The sequence below is a fragment of the Taudactylus pleione genome, unplaced genomic scaffold (assembly GCF_031769625.1).
Source record: "Taudactylus pleione unplaced genomic scaffold, aTauple2 ptg000015l, whole genome shotgun sequence".
Lineage (NCBI taxonomy): Eukaryota > Metazoa > Chordata > Amphibia > Anura > Myobatrachidae > Taudactylus > Taudactylus pleione.
The window spans coordinates 23,434,761-23,458,766 of NW_028284417.1; positions in this window are offsets into that span (position 1 = coordinate 23,434,761).

Here is a 24,006-nt window from a genome sequence, read left to right on the forward strand (position 1 = left end):
AAGTGGCACTCAAACGGACTTGAAATAAAATACAAATGCACATTAGATTCCTTATCAACATTTCGGATTTTACTCCATCATCAGGATAACCAACAGCACAAGTGAACATAGTACAGATATATATTCATGAACATGCACTCACCAAAGTGAATCTCATGCAACCGACGCCACAGCTGGACATGGGGCACACCCACTTCCAGACGTGCATCACATCGGGAGTCCTGCAGATGCGACAGCAGACATCCGCAATCCGGAAGCACGGTCATGGCAACCAGTGTACACAGTCATGGCCATTGCTAGGGATACCGATAACAACACTACCAAAAACAAAAAACATAAGCACCAGTTTAACAACATAGTTCCCTGTGGTGTTATCTTCTTGTATCATTCTAAAAAGATTTCAATCAGAAAAAAAAATCATTAATAAAATTGCATTCTTTCTATATAACATGACAAAAAAGAAGCACAATATTTGAGAATACATTCTAAGAGGGATGTAGTCAGGAAGCCAGTGGTCAAAATGCCAACTGCCAGCTTCCCAACAGTGAAATCCCGGCATGGGACTAATGATAGGCGTCTAAATACCGATGCCTATAATAAGCCCCACACCAAAATCCCGATGCCAGGCATACCAAATGTAAGTAAGCCAGGTGTCGGGAACTCATAGCAATGGGGGGGATGTTTAGGTTTAGGGACTCCCAGGGTTAATGTCAGGCAACCTTGGGGGAGGTTAGATTTAGGCACGCCCCCAGAAGGGTTAGGTTTAGGGTGCAGGGAGGGGGGGTTAGGTTTAGGCACCCCTGGGAGGAGGTTAAGGTTAGACACTAGGGGGGAGGTTAGGGTTAGGCACCTCTAAGGGAGGGATAGGGTTAGGGGGCTTACTCACCTCAGTCAGGATCTTCATGTGCTGGCCTTCCGGCATTAGTATTTCATCCGCTGGGCTAAGGTCAGGTGGTAATTCATATGATTCCATTCTAAGATATGTGTATATATGTGCAAAACTGGGTGCAAAATTCTTGCCCATTGCCATTCCGCAAGTTTGTACGAACACTTTTAAAAATACAAAATAATGATATTTTAAACAAATTTAGTACACTCCAATAAAAAAAATCTCTTTTTCAGGGTCACTATTTCGACATAAAAATACTGTAGACTTTAAACAATTTAAGGAATTTATGGAATTTACAGAGAAAAAAGTAGATAAAATGGAGAATGAAATTGTAGAGGTTAAAACAAAAAAGTTTCAAAGAGATAAGGAAGACTATTAGTTAAGACAAGTTAGAAACTGGCCTAATTTGCAGAAAAATAAAAGGAGAGGGACATTTTACAAAATAGAGATATTCCTGTTAGAAACTATTTATATCAGAAAAATGATGGTTCAAACTGGGGAAAAAAATCCACACCAAAATTACAGAAAGTCACTAGAGAGAAATCTTGAAGGGACCCTCAATTCCCTTAGAAGCTAAAGATCCCCAATACTCTGACAGATATCAAGTTTTAGATATGTTGAGAGGACAAGAATTCCCTACTAAACCGTTTTGGCACAGGTCTGAGAAAGTAAACCTCAGATCAGAGATTTTTTAATAGAGAGCATCCCCAATGGGAGTCAAAAGAAGATATCAGAAAAGAAGAGAGAAGAGAACCAGATAGAAAACCATGCAATAGGAGGGCACTAAACTAACAGACAACACTACAGGTATTTTAACCTATCAAAAGTCCCACTTACTGATATAAAATAAGGACTTTTTAAAGAAGGGTTTTATTTTGCTTCAAACATGGGAAATAATAAATTAACCTCTATGTGGAATTTAAGCTGTACATTAAAAAATTTACTTTAAAAAGGCATTTTATTCAGAACAGGAATAGATCACTTGCATCTTTAGAAAATTGGGAAACAGATAAGAAATCAGTATTAGGAGTAAAAAATAAATGTACTATCTACCCAATTGAATCTAAAGGATCATATCTTGACATGGTTTCTCAGTTAGCGGGAAAAGATTTTGATGAACTACATAAAAGTACATAAGAATTTAATCTTCACTATGAATCAGGCCTTAAAATCATTGATATCAATCAAGGAGCTTGTTACAAAACAAGTCAATAAAGAGCCCCCCCATAGTAGTGATGGATAGACAGTAATTTATAAGATTTCTCTCTATATATTTTTCTAACACCAAAGCGTATGTTAAATTGAATCATAACCCAACAAGGAAATATATAATGGAATTGGAAGTATTACTAAATCTTGGCACATCGACGGCTGGATTGAGCTCGGATCTGTCACACATTGGGGTCTTAATATCAGACATTCCATTATTTCAGTTTCAAAACATCACAGGGACGTCTCCCTGTGATGATTGCTAGTAGACCAGGCCTAGTAGACCAGGCAACTGGCCTAGTAGACCAGGTGAACGCAACACCTGTTGCATTCACCTGGTCTACTAGGCCAATGGCTAGAGAACACTCCCTATTTAAACTAGCTCCAGTGTTCAAACCATTGCCTGAACAATGAGTTCATACCCGGATAGTTCAAGGCTCCAGGAGTTCTCTGTATCCCGTATTGTGTCCTCTGTGACTTCCTCATTGCCTCATTGATTCCAGCAAGTTACCATTCTTTGCTGTATATCGCTCACCTGTCACGCTGCTACAGACCAGCATCACACTGTTCATACTGATCTGCCGAGTTCCATCTACCACTGTATTCCTATCCTGTCAGTGCTGCAGCTTCCACGCTGTGCACAGATCCATTACTCACCTGCCGCTACAGTTCGGCCAGCATTACAGCATCCACGCTACTCATCATCTTGGAAACATCTACCACAGTGCTCCATTACCTGCCAGGTCTGCAGTTCATTGCCTGGGACTTTGCTTGTTGTTCTGTTCTACTTGCTTAATGATATATACAAGCAATAAATATTCAGTATCTCTACAATAGAGGAGCAGCTCTTCCTGTGTGCACATACCCTGACTTATGTGTCTCTCGAATCTCCCCACCCCCCTGTTTTTCTGAGATTCCATCACTACGATGTTCAATGTTCTATTGCTATATCGGGAGAGGGGCAGGCTGGATCAGTTGATTATCTCCTGTACCCATAAATGAGACATGTGCACCTTCAGCTACTTTCCCCTGTATTTAAAACAGACAAATCGCACCACAGTCAGACACCTAACACATTCAGCAATTTGCTCCTGCAGAGGAAGCCTGGTAATTCTAACTATATGAAGCTATCTATAATTGTCAGTTTAAAATCATTGTAGCTAAGCAGATCTATGTGTGTGGCTGCAATGCATTGGATGTGTGCATACATTTATCTATTTTAAAACGTTTTTTTAAAGTTTCTACTATAGTAAAAATGTTTTTTCTTGGGACAGGTCAAAGTTGGGAATGGGGGACCCTGGACCAGGAACTTGTCTAGGGCCCCACAGTATTACCAGTATACAGGGACACTGGTAAATACAGAGCCCATATGAAGGGTAAAACAAAAAAACAATAATGTCCATTGTGTTTCTAATTGATGCATATACAGAGATTAAATTTAAAACAAAGATAGAGTACTTATACTATTGTATGGTTCAAGAGTTATTATGATGCACAATGCAGGCTTCCTTGTACAGGGTAAATTGGTTAATTGGATTATCTATAATGGGTGCACGGTGCAGGGGGTCCAGAGGGACCCACACCACACACCCTGTACCCATGTTTAATACTTACCTCTCCGGAGTCCCACATTGGCTCTGCAGTAGCAGCACAAATCACTGGAAGAATGGCATGGCAGCCATTTTCCCAGAGATTAACGCATGCACAGTAGATGTGTCCTCGGTACCAAGGCGTGAGTACCATTTTACCAGAGACCTGCGAATGTCAGTAGAGCCACTGCGGCTCTATCCTGTCTGTATCCTAGTTCCTTGGACACAGGCTGCTGCGTGCAGCAGCCCACCTGTTTGGAATCTGTCATTACCTGACTCCAGCCTGATGACTCCTGTGATTGGTCTATCTCCCTTTCATTAGAGATTCTGGTCAGTTCCTGCCTGCCGGTGATATTGCTAAGTGTCTGCACACAGTTAATGGTCACGCGGGTGCTGCATGCTGTGCAGTTTCTTGGTCCTGAGCCCTTGCCTGTGTGCCCTAGTCCTGTGTCCAATTATACTGCCTTTGTATTCCTACATCCTTGCTCAAAGCCTCAGTCCTCAGTGCTCTGTCCCCATCAGCCCTGCACCCTCGCCCTGTTGGATTTCACCCTTGTACCTGCAATCCTGGGTCGGCTCCTGCTCCAAGTCCTTGCCTTGCAGTGGCCCTCCAGTTACCCCCATACCTGGTCCTGTGCCGTCTCCAGTCTTCTGTAAAGTCTCTGTGGCAACTATCTGTATAGCTGGTCATGCTCCACACTCCAGCTTATCCTGCTAAATTGGTACTGCTCCACACTCTAGAATATCCTGCTAAGCTGGTACTGTTCCATACTCCAGTGTATCCTGCTAAGCACACAATTCTACCAGCAAGTTTTCCAGTAGTAGATTCCAATACACGCATTCTGCTGCTGATTACTCCTGCAGTTAACCATTGCCTGGCAGTGTTTATCAGCAACTTTACCTTATTGCTCAAGTCAACCAGTGTCCTGCTGTATATCCAGTCTTCATTCAATCCTGCAGTCCTCAGTTACTATTTCTTGGTCAAGTCTGTCTGCTGCTCCCATTGCTGTGTCAAGTTATCCTGCAGTTAACTCCTATTTCGTGAGCTCCATCAGCGAACTCTAAGGGTCTCATGAAAATAGTGCAGGTTCATTCCTAACACTGTGTCCTGTATCTAAAAATGCACAGTACTTTTATCAGATGTGAAGATAGAAATACTAGTAAAACCCGGTATTCATCAATTGAGTGGTAGATTGAATACTCCAAGAGTGCGTAAATAACATCAGCACTGCAGTGGCTTGTAGGAAGATGAGCCACTCAGGCCACGGTCTGTAAACAGCTTGTTTCCACAGCAAGATTTCCCGGCTCCGACAGCATCAAAAGGTAGTCTCTATGTAAGTGAGGCTGAGGAATGAAATCACTCAGCAAGTTGAACACCAGTTTCTATTGTAACGGATAAATGGACACGGCAACGTGTTTCATCCACATCTGTGGACTTTATCAACCTCAATAAAGCTGTGGATGAAATGCATTGTTATTTACACACTTTTGGAGTAATCCACCACCCCAGACCACAGAGCCGATGGGTCGCACGGCGGAGGCTAGCCGCACATAGACCGTTTACCAGAGTGGCTGAACCGCTGCCCGTTGCAATGTGAGGGATTAGCCGTACACAGACCATGGACCAGAATGGCTAAATAACTGACAGCTACAGGAAGTGAAATCTATATATCACAATTTCTGGCCCCGGACTCTACATATTTGACCAACTTGACCAATCTGCAATCGATTGAAAAATGGAAAGATTTTTATACACAATCGATTGCAGATTGCATGAATGCTGCAATCAATCGCTGATGTATGGGGGCCTTGACTGACACCTGGTACAATTCATTTAAAGACTCAATTGATGAATACCGGATTCATCTAATATTTCTATATTCTTTTTAGATACCGGACACGGATTGAACAAGAGATATATATCGTTTATAGAACCTGATATCAAGTTACATGTATGTTACATGTATGAGAATCTCAATGTTGCAAATGTATAGTGATTGATGTTGATATTTTTTTAATATGTATGCTACATTGTTTGAAGTATTTGTTTTTATATGGAAGATCCAACAAGTTATTTACTAATAGAATAAATATATTTATTTGCCTCTTTGCAGCAGTCTAATATTTGAATGCTTATCATCACAATTTATTAAAATAAATATTGCCAAGGCAGTTTAGTGATACTCCCCTGCTCTCGAGATACTGTTCCTGAGCAAAAAGTATTAATTGTGCTGTATTAAGCTAGTCACACATCTAAAGATTATCTGTCCAACCTTCCAACTAGTTGATTGGATGGAATGAAAATCTGGTAATTTATGGGAGTAAATTATGATCAGCAGTTTGCTCCTAAATGCCAGAAAACAGATGAAAATGGTCTTCAGATAAGTTTGTTAAATGTTTGATCTAAACAATTAGTTCAAACAACAGTTTTTGTCCATTTTCAGCTAATTTAGGAGCAAATTGCTGAATGTCATTTACTTTTATACCTTACCAGATTTTCATTCCAACCAATCAACTAGTTGGCTGGTTGGATGTAAGTTGGTCTAGTGTGTGGCCAACTTTAGTCTTGGATTTGGGGTTCAGTTCGAGTAATGGAAAAAAAAAAAGAAAAAAACTAAATTTCATTATATTATTTTAATGCTTTTGTAATTGCCATTATTCAGTAATAATAATAATAATAATAATAATAATAATAATAATTTTATTTATATAGCGCTTTTCTCCTAAAGGACTCAAAGTGCTTTACATTTACAGTACAAAATACAAAATTAGCTTAAACAAGGGACATTAGTGAAATGCTTGGGTGAAAAGGTGAGTCTTGAGTCTATTTTTGGCGGATTCTAGAGTGGAGGCCTCTCGAACAGTGCGGGGAAGTGAGTTCCAAAAGGTTGGAGCCACAAACCTGAAAGCTCGACCCCCAGACAAATTCCGTGAGATTCTAGGTACTGTTAATAGCCCTTTGTCAACAGATCACAGTAATCGAGAGGGACGGTAAGGAATCAGAAGCTGCTTCAGGTACCCTGGGCCATGGTCATGTAGGGCTTTGAAAGTTAGTAAGCCGATCTTGAAAACAATTCGCAATCTGACAGGCAGCCAGTGAAGGGAGTAGAGAATGGGTGTTATGTGGCTGGAACGTGGCTGGTTGGTTAATAGCCTGGCAGCTGCATTTTGTACCATCTGCAAGTGGTGCAATTCTTTTGCTGGGAGACCGAGGTAGAGGGCATTGCAGTAGTCTAGGCGTGATGATATAAATGCATGTATGACTTTAGGCAGATTTTCTGAGGGAATTAAGTACTTGATTCTGGCTATGTTCCTCAGATGATAGAATGAGGATTTGATTGTGGCTGATACCTGATGTTTAAGTGTCAAACCACTATCCAGGACGACACCAAGATTCCACACATGTTTAGTGTTTTGTAATTCTGAACCCCCAAGGGTAAGTCCTGTTGGTTGGCTATGCTGTAGCCCTGTCCTGTGACCTATAATAAGGACCTCTGTTTTATCAGGGTTCAGTCGCAGCCAACTGGCACTCATCCACTCCTGAAGCTCAGCTAGGCAGCCATTTAGGGTTGGTATTGGGTCCTTTGCACCTGGAGCAAAAGACAGGTACAGTTGTGTATCATCTGCCTAGCAGTGGTCGACCAGGCCATGACGTCTAATTATTTCACCCAATGGTAGCATGTATACTGCAAAAAGCATGGGAGATAGTATAGAACCCTGTGGGACACCGCATGGAAGTGGCACTGATGATGAAGAGTTTACTCCAGAAGAAACTCTGTGAACTGCCAGTGAGAAATGATTTGAACCAGCTAAGGACTGTGCCATCCAGTCCACAGAAATTTTTCAGGCGCTTAATTAGAATCCCATAGCCCACAGTATCAAATGCTGCTGAGACATCCAGAAGGATCACCTCTTGCCATCAGAAGATCATTAAGCACACATACTAGGGCTGTTTCAGTGCTATGACTTCTCCTGAATCCTGACTGGAATGGATCATAAATATCATGGTTAGACAGGTGGGTTTCCAGTTACATTGCCACCACTTTCTCAATGACCTTTCCTAGAAAAGGAAGGTTTGATACTGGTCTATAGTTGGTCATGCAGTCAGTGTCTAAATTAGGTTTTTTAAGAAGTGGTCTAACGATTGCTTCCTTTAGTGGTTCTGGAAAAATGGCTGTTTGCAAAGAGCATTGAACTATTTTTGCAATTACAGGGCCAATAATGTCTATACACCCTATGAGAAGCTTGGTTGCAGCAGGGTCCAGATCACAGGTGGGGGTCACAACATTCTGATAATTTTAGCAATGTCTTTTACATCCATTAAGTCAAAGCTGTTCCAGGGAGACAGGTGGTTTACCTTGGCAGGCTTGGTAGTTTGGCACTCCTTTGATGGCACTGTGGGGATTCCAGCCCGGATGGAGGATACTTTATCTGCAAAAAATTTTGCAAACTCATTGCATCTTGACTGGGAGAGGGATTCATCATGCTGCAGGCATGCTGGTTTGCAAAGCATCTCCACTGTACAGAAAAGCTTGCCTATTGTTTGCAATAGCAGAACAGGTATTGCATATTGTGTTAGGTTTTAGCATGCAAAGGCACCACTGGCAGGGTTAATACTGGCAGTAATCCCTATTTTTATTAGGGGTGTGCACCGGCCACTTTTCGTGTTTTGTGTTTTGGTTTTGGATCTGGATCTTTCTTCGTGTTTTGGATCTGGATTGGTTTTGCCAAAACCACCCTTCCGTGTTTTGGGTTCTAGGTTTTGTGTTTTGGATCTGTATTTTTTTTAAAAAAAGCATAAAAACAGCTAAAATCACAGAATTTGTGGGTTTTTATGCTCCTATGCTATTATTAACCTCAATAACATTCATTTCCTCTCATTTCCAGTCTATTCTGAACACCTCACACCTCACAATATTGTTTTTATGGCCAAAAGGTTGCACCGAGGTACCTGGATGACTATGCTAAGCGACACGGGTGGGCGGCACAAACACGTGGCCCATCTAGGAGTGACACTGCAGTGGCAGACAGGATGGCAGTTAAATCATCTGAAGAGAAACATAAACTTGCCAATATGCCATTTATGAAACGGAGTGGCAAGGAACGGCTAAGGTCTTTCCCTATGTTCATGACTAGTGGTTCAGCTTCACATGACGATGGAAGCCCTCCTCCCGCTAAAAAAAAATCAAACAAGTTAAGCTGGCAAAAGCACAGCGAAGAACTGTGCGTTCTAAGAAGATATCACAAATCCCAGAGGAGAGTCCAAGTGTGGTGGCGGTTGCGATGCCTGACCTTCCCAGCACTGGACAGAAAGAGGTGGCTCTTTCCACCATTTGCACGCCCCATGCAAGTGCTGAAAGGAGCACCCACAGTCCACTTGCTGATATGCTAATTGAAGATGTCACTGTTGAAGTACAACAGGATGAGGCTACTGGTGTAGCTGGCGCAGAGGAGGAAGTTGGCGAAGAGGATTCTGATGGTGATGTGGTTTGTTTAAATCAGGCTCCGGGGGAGACAGTTGTTGTCCGTGGGATGAAAAAGCCCATCACGGTCATGCCTGGGCAGAAGACCAAACATTCCACCTCTTTGGTCTGGCAATATTTCTATCCAAATCCGGATAACAACTGTCTTGCCATATGTACCAAATGTAAAGGTGAAATAAGTAGGGGTAGGGACGTTAACCACCTACGAACATCCTCCCTTATACGTCACCTGCAGCGCATTCATAAAAAGTTACTGTCAATTTCAGAAACTTTGGGTAAGACCGTAAGCAGTCCAGGGACACCTAAATCCCTTTTTCCTGTTTTATCCAAGGAATCGGTGGATGAGGAGGATGAGGACGACATCTTGCCTCCGTAGAGCCAGTTTGTGCAGGGATACATTAATTGCCAGCTTGTTTTGTGGGGGCCCAAAGGAACCAATCATTTCAGACACAGTCATGTGGCAGACCCTGGCGCTGAAATGATTGGTTTGTTAAAGTGTGCATGTCCTATTTATACAACCATAAGGGTGGGTGGGAGGGCCCAAGGACAATTCCATCTTGCACCTCTTTTTTTTCTTTGCAGTATGTACTGTTTGGGGCTCTTTACTTATGGGACACAGGCGCACGCTTGGCACTACTTTGTTGATGCACGTGCGGCTACAGTGCACACAATCCACAAACACAGAAAATATATATTTTTTTTGTTTGGAGTGTACTTTGGGGGTTACAGCACCCTTTAACGCACAAGCCAGTCGGCTGTTTACTAATGGGACACAGGCGCACGCTTGGCGCTGCTCCTTTGTTGATGCACGTGCAGCCACAGTGCACACAATTCACAAACACAGAATATATTTTTTTTTTGTTTGCAGTGCATTTTATGGGTTACAGTACCCTTTAACGGTCAAGCCAGCTGGCCCTTTACTTATGACACAGGCGCACGCTTGGCACTACTTTGTTGATGCACGTGCGGCTACTGTGTGTGCACACAATTCACACTTGGGGGGAGCACCCCTGATGGACAGAGCACCCCCTGGACAACACTACAGCACCCCTTTAGGACTGGGACACTGCACAGGACTTTGGAGTGGACACAGCACCTATGGACAACTGACTGCACAACACAGTCCAGCCAGCCCCTATGGACTTTGGAGGAGTGGACACAGCCCCTATGGACAACAGCAGCACAGCGCAGCACAGCACAGCACAACACTACACTGCACTACACTACACTACACTACACTACACAGCCCAGCCAGCCCTAACTCCCACCCTCCCTCTTCACTGTCCACAGCCGAGTGAGAAAATGGCGCAGACGCGGGTACCTTATATAGGATCCAAAACCCACGAGACCCGGAAGGCAGGATGATGACGTTTTGCCTCGATTTCAGATCCGAGTCAGGCAGGAAAAGTCGAGCCTGACTCGGATCGGCCTCGGATCGGGGGGGCTCGGGGAGGTTCGGATTTCAGAAATCCGAACCCGCTCACCCCTAATTTTTATATATTAGATAATGAAAAATTAGCCCTGTTACTTGGACCTTTTGTCCTTTCATAAATAAATCTGAAAGAGGCTTCGATGTTACACAATATTTATGAATTGCAAAATGATCCGTTTTAGTGCCCTATTTGTAGTGTAATAGTTACCAGATGCTCTCTGTAAAACAATAGCATTTAATTTAATATTATTGAAACATCTCTTCGTAAGATTACTTTTTATTAGCAAACTAGGCTGCTAAGCCAGGAGGCTGATAGATAAGAGTCAGCTCTGATCTCTCCTCTATGGAAAGTGACTGATTTTAAAAGTCACCCAAAGCATCAATCTATAAGTATCTTTTATTGGCACCAGTCCCATGACTATTGTCTCTGTATAACTTTTCACTTCAGGCCAGTATGTTTACCCATGAGTCTCTTTCTCCTACAGTCTCAGTTTCTTTTCCAACTTAATGAATATAATGACATTCATAACCATATCAACATTTCTTACAGCAATGAAGATAAGGTCTAATGACCTACTTTATTAAAACTTCATAATCACCAAAAACTTTTGTAACACTTTAATGACCAGACTATCTTATGTCAATCAATAAAATATTGGTGTGTTTAGAATACGGCCACTACAAAAATCCGGGTGCCTTCCTTGATCCAGTTATATATACAATTAGGTTTCCATAAGTAGCAAATGTGGCAATCATTGGCTTTTATATCAAAGAAATGCTTTATGATCCAAAAGGTAGAAAGAAATCAGATATTACATCTTGCGGCAGCAAAATATGTCTCACCCATATTATTATTATCCTTTATTTCTATGATGCTACAATGGTTGCCTTATAAACAATTGAGCAGAACAAGAGAACAGTGACTTACAGCACAAGACAATGCAGGATAAGTACATGTTATATAAACATTGTTACAACAGAGGTCATAACCAGGGACGGATTGGGAAATGAAAGTGGCCCTGGAAAAAAATCCAAAAGATTGCCCTACGTGCACATGTCGAAGGTGCACGCTCGAAAAAGTGGGTGTGGTCTTGTGGCAAGGGGAGTGGCCTCATGTGACATGCCCACAAACCATTAGGGAGAGAAGGAGAGACACTGAGCTGGCTTGGTGGGAGACACTGGGTTGGGGGGTCAGAGATGGTGGGGTTCACTGGGCTGGAGAAGGGGGATACACTGTGATGGGGGTCATTTGTATTGGGGGCACAGGGCTGGGGAGAGGGGGTTACAGATGCCGCTGCATCTCAATAGGTCATGGCCCTGGCGTGCCTAAGCCTCCCTGAAGAGCCCAGCACTGCCCGGGCCAGCAGTACAAGTACAGTCAGCTCTGACTGCACTGACCTCGCAGCACACTTGACAGCCACTCACAGCACACTACTGTGCCATGGTACAGTGGTTGAAAAACGCTGTTCTAAAGGGTAGGAGACGAAGTAGACAGATAAGGGTGACACAGATGGGGTAGATAGTGAGCATGAAACAGTGTAAGGATGAGAGATGGCTGGCTTTGATGAAGAAGTGGGTCTTGAGAACCCATTTGAAATTTTGCAGAAAGGTGGAGAGTCTGACAGGGAGAGCTAGAGAATTCCAGAGGTAGAGAGCAGCAAGTGCAAAATCTTGGATTCGGTCATGGGAAGAAGTAATCAGTTGACAGGAGAGGCAGGATTCAAGAGGGCGGACAGGAGAGTGAAAGGGAGATAAGGTCAAAGATATAAATGGGAGAGGGATTTGTAGTAGAGTGTGAGAAGCGTGAATTGGGTTCTGAAAGGGAAGGGGAGGAGACAGGGAGCCAGTGGAGGGCTTGTAGGAGAGGGGAAACAGATGTAGTACGTTTGGAAAGGAAGATGAGCCAGGCAGCAGCATTGAGGACAGATTGGAGTGAAGAGAGGCGGGAGTCAGGAAAGTCATATAGGAGGAGGTTACAGTAGTCCAGTATGAAGTATGCCAGTACCGTATGCTGAAAAACAGCCCCACACCATGATTTTCCCAACCTCCAAACTTTTCTGTTGGTATGGTGTTTTTTGGGTGATGTGCAGTGCCATTTCTCCTCCAAACATGGTGTGTATTATGGTATCATCTGACCGAACTATATTCTCCCAGTATTTCCCAGGCTTGTCCAAATTTTGTGCAGCAAACTTTAAATGAGCTTCAACGTGCTTTTACTTCAGCAATGGAGTCTTGCGCGGTGAGCGTGCATACATTCCATGCCGGTTGAGTGCATTACTTATTGTTTTCTTTTTAACAATTGTACCTATTAATTCCAGGTCTTCCTGAAGCTCTCCACAAGTGGTCCTTGGCTCTTGGACAACTGATAATTCTTTTCACTCCTCTTGCGAGGAGCACCTGGTCGTGGCCAGTTTACGGTGAAATTATGTTCTTTCCACTTTCCACTTCCGGATTATGGCCCCAACAGTGCTCACTGGAACATTCAGAAGTTTAGAAATCCTTCTGTATGCCATCAGTATGTTTTGCAACAATAAGGTGCGAAGGTCTTAATAGAGGTCTTTGCTTTTACCCATCATGAGATGTTTCTTGTGTGACACCTTGGTAATGGGACACATTTTTATAGGCAATCATCTGGGACTGAACCTTCTTATATTAATTTGCACTGACAAGAGGCAGGGTTGCTTTCTAATTACTGATAGATTTCAGCTGGTGTCTTGGCTTTCCATGCCTTTATGCACCTCTCTTTCTTCAAGTGTTCAATACTTTTTCCCTGTGTCATTTCACATTATTACACATAACTTAATTTATGGACATCTATGGTTTGATTTCTTGTGTGGATTGCATGGGTTGTTGATGATACTTGGTGACAATGTAATTACACTAGCCCCATCACAAATATATTTACTGAGAAAAATGTTGATGTGTTCCTTATTTTTTCCACTGTATACATACACAATACACCAGAAGAGCTCTAACAAATCGTACATAAAATTTAATAAAATAAAAGTTCAAATGTCCAAAGATGTCCAAATGTTTATTATTAATAGAGTTTATCCATATCTTCATAGATCATCATAGATGTCCCATAATCGGAATGTCCAATAATAATCTCAAAACTGGATCATCCAAAGGGATTCTGTAATATACCCACTCACCGAAAACACCTGAAAACAAAGGTCCAAGGGCCACTTATTAGAATAAATCAGAATATTTTTTTCTGGATAAAAATGGTAGACATAGAACAATTTTTTCAATACAAACATAAAATGTAATCTCTTACATAAAAGAGGTGTCATGTTATCATCACTTTTTAGGAGAGATGGAATTATATTCTGTCAAGACCTTTGAGGCGTGACCTCACTGACAGGAGCCTCCGTATAGGTGGATGTACACTGTACCCAACGCATTTCGTCCCAAATAGGGACTTCTTCAGGAGTATAAAACCAGGGTCATATAAGAACAATCTCACAATAGTATTCTGGATCAGAAAGCCTTGTCCTTTAAACCGGCTGTAGCTTAAGGCAATAAAAAGTTGAGAGAGAGAGAGAGAATTTTTATGAACTCATGTTTTTTTCTCCTTTTTTTGCGTATTGAGTTGTGATGTCATGATGATGTTATTCATTAATCATTTTATTAATAACATATGCAGGCTCAGGCTGCTGCAGCACTCACCCCAAATCTGTGACTGAGGGCAGGGTAGGGGGGTTGTGCTGAACTGCTGTGTGCTGTGCTGTCTTTCAGTCTGACACCTATAGGCTGTCAGACAGTCTCTGTGTCTGCCAGCGATACCTCTTCTGCTGCTCAACCATGGCAGAATGGCTTCTTGGTGCAAGGCACAGTGGGGCATGTGGAGAGACATCATGACATTTCTTCCAGTTCCTGCAGATAATGTGGGAGAAGGGGGAGGGGGCAGAGCATACAGGTCAGCCAGCAGCAGCACTGCCCATTGTAATGCATGACACAAAAGTCCCTCTGGCATCCTTCTGCGCATGCAGATTGGATCCCTCCCAGGGGGGCATCGCAAATAGAAGCCCGTAGGCTTCTATTGGGCAGTTCTATCTGACGATGGCATTGCCCACCGCATCAAAGCCCTGGAATGTATTGCATTCTGGGGCTTGGTGCATATGAGAAAGGAGGTAAAAGCCTTGTAAACTGCATTTTCGGGGGTTTGATTGCATTTCTGACATTGGTGCACCCAGCCCCATATAAGCAAATACAGACAGCCTGCATTTTTAAGATCACAATATAGGCTACAGTATAAACTATATAATATTTATGGTTGAGCGCGTTTGGATTTCTGAAATCCGAACCACACCGAGCCCCTTCGATCCAAGACGGGAACCGAGTCAGGCTCGGGTTCTCCCGCCTTGCTCAGACCTGAAATCGAGGCAAAACATCATCATCCCGGTTTCATAAATTAAGGGCCGGCTGGCTCGTCTGTTGAAGGGTGGTGTAACCCAAAGTGCCCCCCCCAAAAAATATATAATTTTTTTTCAATGTTTGTGACTTGTGTGCGCATTAGCCACACGTGCATCAACAAAGTAGCAGCGCCAAGCGTGCGCCTGTGTCCTAAATCAAAGGCCGGCTGGCTCGTCTGTTGAAGGGTGGTGTAATCCCCAAAGTGCCGGGGAAAAAAATAAAAAAATATTTTTCTGTGATTGTGTGCACCTTAGCTGCATGTGCATCAATATCACATAAATGGAGGACAAAAATTTCTCCGATAAAAATAAAATAGGGAAAGATCAAGAACCACTTCCTCCTAGTGCTGAAGCTTCTGTCACTAGTCATGACATAGACAATGAAATGCCATCAACGTTGTCTGCCAAGGCCAATGCCCAATGTCATAGTAGAGGGCATATAAAATCCCAAATGGCAAAGTTTAGCAAAATGACTGTGACAGCCCACTGGGTAGATGTATCACCTTATGCAGCAACAACAGCAGCGTCACCAGTAGCAGCATCTCAGAAACGCCAGCTCGTTTCAAGGCAGGCTACGCTGTGTATCACTGGTTTCAGTAAAAGGCACACTGCCGACAACCTCTTAGAGAAACTGAGGGAAATCATCGCCCAGTGGCTTACCCCACTTAGACTCTCCTGGGGATTTGTGATATTTGACAATGCCACCAATATTGTGCGGGCATTACATCTGGGCAAATTCCAGCACGTCCCATGTTTTGCTCACACAATAAATTTGGTGATGCAGAATTTTCTGAAAAATGACAGAAGCATGTAGGAGATGCTTTGGGTGACCCGAAAAATTTCTGCCCACTCCCTCCGTCGTGCGCATGCGCAGTGGGGAACATCGACCCACTTGCGAGCGTACTGCCGCTTGCGAGTGGGTCTGAATGACCCCCTAAGACTTCTGCTTATTATTATTCTCTTAGACGTAGTGTTATTTGATAGTAATCCATTTCAAATATATACTTTTGTATTGCTGTTAAAAAAAAAAAGTTATCCTATCGGGAGATGAAAGTACGGTTCACTGAGAGGTGCAACACTGAAATTGGAAGTGTTGCTGAGCACTTCAGATGCTTAAAGTAGGCAGTAAGTATTACAGTAAAAATTATTATTAACAGTTATTTATATAACTGTGGGTTTTCAAGTGTTAGATTTATAGCCATTATAAAAATAACATAAAATTGCCTGTAGAAGAAAAGGATAAGTAAGAGGTGCTATTTAGTGAAATTGTATGCTTTTTATATCAATCTACTGTAATTCCTTATTATTATTACAATTACTACTATTGTCTTTAACATTATCATTACTGTATTTCTTTAGACCTGTATGTAACAAATTACTCTCCTACCATGGCACTTACTTGGTGTCACGCTCCAGACACTTAAAACCACCTTTTTATGTCTCCGATGCCTGTCCAGGCTAGCACTGAGGTCCGTTCGCACTGTGCAACACTCCCGGATAGCACAGAGGTCCGCTCACACTGCACGTCACTCCCGGTTGGTGCTGAGGTTTACTCCTGCCCTGTCTGCTCAGTGTACTGTCACTGAGCATGAGGATGGCTCTCCGCAGTAATTTGCTCACAGCGTGTCTCCCCAGAATGATGTTATACAAACTGCACGCCAGAGTTCCCTCCAGAACAACATGTATGGGCGCAGCCATGTTGGACTCTGTCGCCTGACTCTCCTCCACCACTCAGAGTGCTGCTCCCATACCAGCTGTTCGCAGCATCCAATCCCTGGGGATCCTCCCCTATAAATTCCATTTCCTGACTGGCCACTGTTGTCAATACAACGTTGCTTCTTGCTGAAGTTACAGCTCAGTACTGAGCTCCCAGGTCCTCTGTATCTGAACAGTCCCAGTCCGTTATATGCAGTTCCTAGTTCCAGTAAAACAAGTCTCCTATACCATCTTGCACACCAGTCTGGTTTTACTACTGAGACTTATTGTTACAGCAAACAATGGTTCCAGCTGATACCTCCAACCATCGGTCTCATCCGATGCTTGCAACATTGGACTCTTATCAATTAAGGCCCTCATTCAGAGCCGTTCGCTATTTGCGGTCGTTCGTTTAAAAACAAGGGGTGGCTATTCAAATGATCCGTACGCACATTGCAGTCTGTTCACACCTCTAAGTCTGAACGAACGAGCAAAACATACGCTCGTTTATTTGTTAAAAACGCCCCCTGGCCGCTCGCACCATACGTCATGTCCGCTATTTATTAGATTAATCGAGTACATCGACCAGCGTATGAACTGCTCGCTATTCTTGTGGTTGGTGTTTGCTACCACAAATTTGCGAGCAGTTCTGGCTCTAAAATAACCCAGTGACGTGGTCATTGACGCTGCTGTTTTAAATATACACACCCATAAAACGCCCGTTTTGACCTTTAAGCACGCCTGCGTTCGGATCTCCACTCCCCATTTTCAAGCACCTTCCCCTGTTACCACCCACATACGCCTCATTCTGTCACTCAAAATAGCAGGCACTCGCTATATAGCGTACAAACGATTTTCGGCCGCACTGACTGGTTCGCGCATGCGTACTAAAAAGCGTACGCATGCGCAGATGTGCAAACATCGCTCGGAACGAGCGTACTGCCGCTAACGAGCGGCTCTGAATGAGGGCCTAAGTTCATGAATTCATCAACATCGGTCCCAACCGACCAAGTTCATCAATTCATTAATATCGGACTCATATCAATTAAGTTCTTCAATACTTCAACATCAGTTCATCAAAACCGATCAAGTTCATCAATTCTACAACATTGTATTCAATTTCATTAAGTTCTCAACATCGGTCTCAAACTGATCCTGCTCTCAACAAAGCATTATCAGTCCCAATCCGATTCTGCTCATTCACTCAGTATTATATATATTCGGTTCCATTCCAACCTGCTATTCAATAAAAACTTTCTATTCCTTTTCTCGCCTTCAGGCCCATCATCCACTGCCGTATCTCTACCTCCTCACATCTATACATGAGGAGGTCCTGGCTCAAACCACCTAAGTTCATCTACACCTCCCAAATCTCCACTTCAGTCTGCCTTTTCCAACCCAAAACCAACCCTCAGGTGTAACACCTGGACTGATAATCTGTAGAGGTGGGGAAAGGAAATTATTTAGTGGCTTAATAGAAACTGTAAATGTGGAGCACCCAAACAGCAAGTTACAAACAAGGGAATATGGGCCTGATTCAAATATATACGTAAACACATTGGTTTACGTACATCTCCAGTGGTGGAGCGCCTGCGCATGTGCATAACGAGTCCTACGTGATCGCACGCAGTGCCCACAGTCACAGCGTGGTTAACATGCTGCAGTCATATGGAGGCGGGGAGGCAGTGTCACTGAACAGCCTTCCTGGAAACAGGGTCACGTCACCCCCATTTCTTAGTAGTGCCGAAGCCAGGCAGGGTATGTGGTGGAGGATGAAGATTTCCTGGCCTCGCAAGCGGGCATGAGGCGGTCAGTCTGAGTAAGCTTCAGCAAAAGAGTCTCAATCTTCAAGTGTCTCATGGTTTTGATATTCTGTAGATCCGGTCCGGGACCCTTAGGTATGACAGATGTGCATAGGAAATGTGGTGGCTTAATGATACTTTGGCTCATGGGTATAAACAGGAATTTACTTAGGCATGCTAGTGATGATGTAGTGTCATGACCCTGTCTAGTTTTCACCTTTTTGCCTGTAGACTTACCCCTGCCAGCTGTCTCATGGATCTGTGTGTGTGGTTTGCCTGGGAGATCTGCTCTGATCATGCTGGGAATGCATTCCTTTCCACAGTGATTATTCACCTGGGCCTCCTCTGTCTGTGAACTGCTAGCCTTGATTGGAATCGCAGGTGTGGTTCTGACTCTCAGTACTGCAGAGAAGATCTCTCCCTCTGCATGTTGTGCCCTCCACCACTCAGAGTGCTACTACCAGACCCCCTGTCTATATCCACCAATTGCTGCAAGACCCAGGATATAAACACCCTCCTTTGATAGCATTCTGGGCCTGAACATCACATTACTTCCCATGGTGTATAGTTTGTGCTGTATCTGTCTGCAAGTGCATCCTGAAAGCTTGTCGGTTCCTAGACCAGTTCATCCGGTAATCCTGCTTTCAGCAATACCTGGCAAACCAGAAATCCTGTTTACAGCAATACCTGGCAAATCCAGAAATCCTGCTTACAGCAATACCTGGCAAATCCAGAAGTCCTGGTTACAGTAATACCTGGAGCATCCGGAAATCCTCCTAGTTCCCAGGCCAGTGCAACTCACGTGTTTCAGTATCAGCTATAAGTGAGTTCCTGTGCACTGACCTTAGCCTTGTGCTCCGCTGCTTTCCCTACTCCTGGTTGGTCCCTGGCTCCATGCAAACCTGCACCATGTTACCCTGCCTTGCTTCCTGCTGTGGATCAACTCTTGCTCCCTCTACCTAACCAGTCCTCCCTGAACCTTAAATTCCCAAACCTACCTATTCCTTCCTGAACCTGTTATTCCCAATTACCCAATCCATCCTGCTCCTGACTTCCAGCCTTTCTCACAGCATTTCGGGATTACCCTGTTTAGCCCTCATCTCAGCATTACCTGATTTCCTTCAGCCATTGTCACATTATTCCAATCCTGAGTCAAGTTCCGAGCCCGTTCCGGTTCCAGCCCGGATTCTGCCCCGTTCCGGTCCCAATCTGGATTCTGTTCAATCCACGTCACTCCAGTCCAGAGTCCAAGCCCAAGTTCTTCAGTTCAATCCACGTCACTCCAGTCCGGAGTCAAAGCCCAAGTTCTTCAGTTCAATCCACGTCACTCCAGTCCGGAGTCAAAGCCCAAGTTCTTCAGTTCACAAGTTCAACTCAGCAAGTCTTCCTGCCGGCCCCAGTCCGGTTCCTCTAAGTTTTCTACTGGTTCCAAGTTCCTGTCATTTATCATCAGAGGCAATTCTCACTGCCACATAAATCTTGCAATAGAGCTATTTACCTCATCTGTGATTCCTGTCATGCCGCTCTCCGCTGAATCCAGTTCATCTCCTGAGTCAGGTAACTCTCAGACCCCAAACTTGACAGAATGTTCAGGCCCAACGATGGTGGCAGATCAAGCATCTAATACTGGACCTAATGCTTTCCATAACCTAGTCGCTCGCTTGGATTCACAGGAGGTGGTACAGCATCAAGTGCTACAGCTTTGGCAAACTCTGACTAGTCAACGAAATTACATTCAAATCACACCTGAACCTCTAACTACCTTCCATCAACTGCTGGAGAAGCTACAGACTTTACTCATCAACATTTTTTGGATCATTTCCGAGTTTTTTAGTGCTACCCCTGACTCAACTAAAATCTATGTCTTGGAATCCCTAAGAAATAAGGATTCTTCCAAACAAGTAATGTGAGACATCATAGTTACCAGCGTCCTAAGCTTTCTGTGGCTGAACGCCAGTGGCGCAAAGATTTACAGCTCTGTCTCTATTGTGGGGGTTCTGACCACTTCATTAAAGACTGTTCCCATTGCAACCCCAACCCGGATTCTGCCTGTTCCGGTCCCAGCCCGGATTCTGCCTGTTCCGGTCCCAGCCCGGATTCTGCCCATTCCGGTCCCAGCCCGGATTCTGCCCATTCCGGTCCCAGCCCGGATTCTGCTCATTCCAGTTTCAGCCCGGATTCTGCCCATTCCGGTCCCAGCCCGGATTCTGCCTGTTCTGGTCCCAGCCCGGATTCTGCTTGTCCCAGCAGGGAACTCCAGTCGGCAACCCCAAGAGGGGTGTCTAAATCATTGATCCCAGAAACTGTCTCCAGAGCCTCAGCCCCAGGAGGGACCTCAAGTCTCATACCCCAGAAGGGGGTTTCAAGTCTTGCACCCCAGGAGGGGGTCTCAAGTCTCGCACCCCAGGAGGAGATTTGAAGTCTCGTACCCCAGGAGCAGGTTAAAGGTTCCAGTTCCCAGTGAGGACTGCTTTGTACTACTAACTCTGATAATGGTTCCTGTTTAGAATCTCCTGAAAATATTGTTCTAGAGGATGACAATCTCTGTAGTCTGTTCTCAGCTTTGATTGTTGATGCTACTGTCTCTCGCTCGACAGGACTCCTTCCGGTTCCATCAATTGGTCCGAATTCTGAACATCTGTAAGCTTCAGTTATTTTGACTCCTCATCAATTGGAGCATCCTCAAGTTTCCTCCAGCCCTGCACCTGAATGTGCTCTGCAATCCTCGAACACACAGGTTTCGTCGGATACTCCAGCATGAATTTATTTTGATGGGGACTTATCTCAATACTATGCTTTATTGAAACAATTCTTTGCTATGATGAATTCTTCTTTGCCATGTGGAGTCAAGCCTACTAATGTTGTTGAGTTTATTATCCCATCTTTTCAAGGTAAAGCTTGGGACTGGGTTGCCCCTATTTACTACTCCAATGATCCAATGCTTCCAAATATAAAGACTTTCAGTGAAGCTGTTGTCAAAGAATTCGGTCCTTCCCACCTTTAAACCGAAATTCTAGCGAAGTTCTCAGTTCCAAAATTTTGTCCAAGCAGTCTGTTTGTTCTACAAAGAATTCGTCCTCCACTCCTCTGTAGTCCAAACAAGGTGAAGTTTTCAAGGGCCAGTGTGCTGAATTCCTGGCATCCCAAGGAAGCAGCACTATTGAATCTGGAACCCTCAACATGTGTTGTGTGCACAGCTCCTTGTCCCCTTCATACTACTGTGCCTCCCAAAATTCCGATCCTGTCCTTCCCAGTCACATATTTCCACAGGAGTTACCTGAAATTCCATGTCCGTTGGTTGGCACTAAATGTTCTCGCAGCAAAAAGAAGAATCGGCAAAGGTCGTCAATGATCTACTTTGTAGACTTTCCACTCCAGATATCCCAACAAAATTGAGAATTGGGAAGATGTCTGAAGAAAGTTTTTTTGGTGTCCGGAGTCCACCCATAAAGAGGGGGGTACTGTCATGACCCTGTCTAGTTTTCACCTTTTTGCCGTAGACTTACCTCTGCCAGCTGTCTCATGGATCTGTGTGTGTGTGGGAGATCTGCTCTGATCATGCTGTGAATGCATTCCTTTCCACAGTGATTATTCACCTGGACCTCCTCTGTCTGTGAACTGCTAGCCTTGATTGGAATCACAGGTTCTGACTCTCAGTACTGCAGAGAAGATCTCTCTTTCTTTATGTTGTGCCCTCCACCAGTGCTACTACCAGACCACCTGTCTATATCCACCAATTGCTGCCAGACCCAGGGTATAAACACCCTCCTCTGAAAGCATTCTGGGCCTGAACATCTCGCTACTTCCCATGGTGTATAGTTCGTGCTGTATCTATCTGCAAGTGCATCCTGAAATCTTGCCGGTTCCTAGACCAGTTCATCTGGTAATCCTGCTTTCAGCAATACCTGGCAAACCAGAAATCCTGCTTACAGCAATACCTGGCAAATCCAGAAGTCCTGCTTACAGCAATACCTGGCAAATCCAGAAGTCTTGGTTACAGCAATACCTGGAGCATCCGGAAATCCTGCTAGTTCCCAGGCCAGTGCAACTCACGTGTTTCAGTATCAGCTATAAGTGAGTTACTGTGCCCCTGACCTTAGCCTTGTGCTCCGCTGCTTGCCCTACTCCTGGTTGGTCCCTGGCTCCATGCAAACCTGCACCGTGTTACCCTGCCTTGCTTCCTGCTGTGGATCAACTCCTGCTCCCTCTACCTACCCAGTCCTCCCTGAACCTTAAATTCCCAAACCTACCTATTCCTTCCTGAACTTATTCCCAATTACCCAATCCATCCTGCTCCTGACTTCCAGCCTTTGTCATAGCATTTCCAGATTACTCTGTTTAGCCCTTGTCTCATCATTACCTGATTTCCCTTCAGCCATTGTCACATTATTCCATTCCTGAGTCAAGTTCCGAGCCCGTTCCAGTTCCAGCCTGGATTCTGCCCATTCCGGTCCCAATCCGGATTCTGTTCAATCCATGTCACTCCAGTCCGCAGTCAAAGCCCAAGTTCTTCAGTTCAATCCATGTCACTCCAGTCCGGAGTCAAAGCCCAAGTTCTTCAGTTCACCAGTTCAACTCAGCAAGTCTTCCTGCCGGTCCCAGTCCGGTTCCTCCAAGTTTTCTACTGGTTCCAAGTTCCTGTCATTTATCATCAGAGGCAGTTCTCAATGCCACATAAGTCTTGCAATAGAGCTATCTACCTCATCTGTGATTCCTGTCATGCCACTCTCTGCTGAATCCAGTTCATCACCTGAGTCAGGTAACTCTCAGACCCCAAACGTGACATGTAGGAACCATAGACTTGTGATAAGCATGGATACTGAAATTGAACCAGAGTTAGCAGACCAGGTCCATTGGGCAACCCCTTGTCTAGTGATCTGTGCGGGTCAGCAAGACCAGGGATACACTTCAGAGACAAAGGTGACCTCCGGGACTCAAAATAATATTGTACTGGTAGATTGGAACTCAGAACTCAGGCCAAGAATCAGAGTCTAATGTAGTCAGAGTACAGTTTAAGTAAGTTGTAACTCTGGTACTGCTCTGATGCAAGACCTGGGACTGGAACCCAGTGAGGAACTCAGAAACTGAGAGTCAGGATAAGTAATACAGTTTACTGAACATCTTAGTGTACTGACCGTATACTGCCCACTGAATCCTTGCCCTGGAACCAGCACCCTTCTTTGAACCAGCCCAAGACAATAGCACACAGCACAGGGAAACCAATACAGGGTCAGCACAATAGTATAACCAAATAAACACATGAGAGCCGGATAGCCAATAAGATAAATCCGAACTAATCCGAACTTGTGCTACTGTGGTGAAAAGAACTGAACCCGCACATCTCTAATATATACATTTATTGCACCCCCCGAATGCAAAGTTATATATGTCTGCATACATAAAAGTAGTAGCGGTAGCAGGCGGCACTCAAACAGTTAATCAAAATAAATGACACAGAGACTCCATCAGTCTAGTCAACGTTTCAATTC